The sequence below is a fragment of the Sardina pilchardus genome, chromosome 24 (genome assembly GCF_963854185.1).
Source record: "Sardina pilchardus chromosome 24, fSarPil1.1, whole genome shotgun sequence".
Lineage (NCBI taxonomy): Eukaryota > Metazoa > Chordata > Actinopteri > Clupeiformes > Clupeidae > Sardina > Sardina pilchardus.
In genome coordinates, this window is record NC_085017.1 from 27,515,400 (window position 1) to 27,518,143 (window position 2,744).

Below are 2,744 nucleotides of genomic sequence, written 5' to 3' on the forward strand. Positions count from 1 at the left end.
CAACTACCGGTAGCTCTGTGCCTCCACTCCCACCACATGCGTCACACGCTCTGTGTACCAAGTGTCATGAAGGGGCAACAGAATTTCCCCTATAATTAGGAGTGGCTTTAAATGAATGTAGCACCACAAAACAATTCTTCTTTGGGAACCCAAATAGCAAGCAGTGGCCCTGACAATAGTTCAACCAGAACACACTGGGCAATATGTCCTCTGTCGAAACATTAAATCAAGAATGTCTACCCAAGATAGACCAATGAGTGATTTGGCATTAAGTCCCTTAACTTATTAATGTGGTGGTGTCCACAACTTGGTTGGTGTGTCCAGATGTATGTTGTTTTAATGAAGGAATATCTGGAAGGTCAAATCAATGACACCTTCTGTTTCTCTCTCAGTTGCTGGCCACTCTCAGCACTACATCATGCTACATCGAGTAGAAGGGTTAGCCACTACACACACCACACGCCACTGATTCCTATGAATCTGATTGGACCTGGATTTCCACAATATCAGGTGTGTGTGTATGTGTGTGTGTGAGTACACGATGGAAACAGAGGTGTGTGTGTGTGTGTTGGGAAGGGGGGTTCCGCTGCCGAGACTAATATTTAATCAGTGAACTCAGACTACAGAAAGAGGACTTGTTTCAGTATTTATGGATGTGGTCAAACACGAAATCCTAGAAACCTTTCCAAACCCCCACACTCTCTCTCTCTCTCTCTCTCTCTCTCTCTCTCTCTCTCTCCCCCTCCACACACATTCTCTCTCTTCTCCACTTATCACATTAAAGGATGACCAAGGTATAACTGATTGACTTTGCACAATGATCAGATTTACAAAAGGAGAATGTATGTCTATCTCTATATATTTAGATAGATATACTTTATTCATTCCCAAGGGGAAATTACAGTGTTTCAGCAGCAATACAAACACAACATTCAACGAAAACATACAAACATACATACATGCAAATTATTTTAAATGTTATTCCTTTCTCTCTGCCCAGATGGGAGACATTATACAGAAATAAAGTTAAAATCTAATCCGGACAGATCGATTGTCAGTTGCTGTTGTCACACGGCTGCTGCCTCCATGCCTGCATACTCCAGATACCGTGCAGACAGACAGTAACATTTATTTCATGCTGCTACTATATGTTTAAGTTTACCGTTATAATGCAGGACAGGTGCAAACATTATTATTATTATTTTTTTGTGTTATACAAGTACAGTACCATATAACACTACAGTATTACACACTGTATGTCTGTGTGGCAGTATCATGCTGTTTGGTGGCAGTCATTGTCACTTAAGTATCTGGCATCCACTTTGAAAATCCACATTGTTGGCTTTTACTGATGTCATTGTAAAGTTCATTCCACAGGAAGATGATCAGTTTATGTAGAGGAGTAGGCCTACGGGTTGTATGGACATACTGTAGGCCTACACAGTCTGATTTGTAGTGGTACAGCAACCGCTGTCATTTCTCATCATTGGGTGTAAGATCATACATACTACGTTAGACAGATGCCAAAGTAGTGATCCTTCTTGAACTGCTTTTGTTTTGGTTTTCCTTATGAGCTTGCTTTAGGGTCTTTTGAGATACTCTTGATTATGTGCATTCTCTCATAAGCAACTTGGATTTAATATCCATCTTTATCCCAAGCCTAACTCTCTCTCACAACCCCCCACCTCTCCTCTCTCTCTCTCTCTCTCTCTCTCTCTCTCTCTCACTCACACACGCACACGCGCGCACACACACACACACACACACGCACACACACACACACACACACACACACACACACACACACACATACACTGATACTGGATACTTGACCGCATTTGAGGCCTTGTGATAAGGGCGTGGCAGATATTCAGTGATATTCAGGGTGTCCCTTGAGTAGACTTTTCAGTGGGCATTGCCTGTCGAGTTACCTCGTTCAATCAATCTCACTTTCGACAACACCACATCTTAGTTTTGGTACAACTTTCCATTAAATACTTCTTTATTATTAAAGGTATACAGTAGCCTGGCTAACGGCGAGCAGCATGGGTATATCCAGGCTAAGTATACTATGCAGTTTCACATATTTTTGCAGATTCTAGTGCTCCCCCTAGAGTTGTGATAAATTTATGCCGTTGTAAATAGCTTACTTCTCGTGTCTTGTTCCCCCTGTACTCAATGATGCCTTTGTTGTGGAGGCAAAAGACTACCAACAGGCAAAAACTATTTTCAAAAGCTATATCTACTGACAAGGTAAAGTTTCACAATTCTCATGAGATGTCTTCAGGTTTTCAATTCTTGAAGTTGCATCGCTGGTTCTCTCAGTAGCAACCTGCTACGTTCTAAGGCTATGCTAGGTGAATTATTCCCCTATCCCCCCGTTTACCATCAAATTGGCTTCGTAGAGGTTATATTAAGGTATACATTTTTCATAGTATACATTTAAAGAAGAAAATGAAGCTTATTCAGGTAATCAAAAAAGGTACGATACTTTCGGCAATTGACATAATATTTTGCATATCATGGCAACATTTTTTGGGCATGTCGCCCAGTGATGGATGCATCCAATTCTGAAGTTGCATGTGTTGCGTAACACACACACACACACACACACACACACACACACACACACACACACGTGAGTAGGCCTACATGTACATCTTCTGTAGTTTTCTGCGACCGCACTTCCCTGGCACCCCCCACCTCATCTCTCTTCCATATAGAGGGGCTCAGTGTCTCCACCA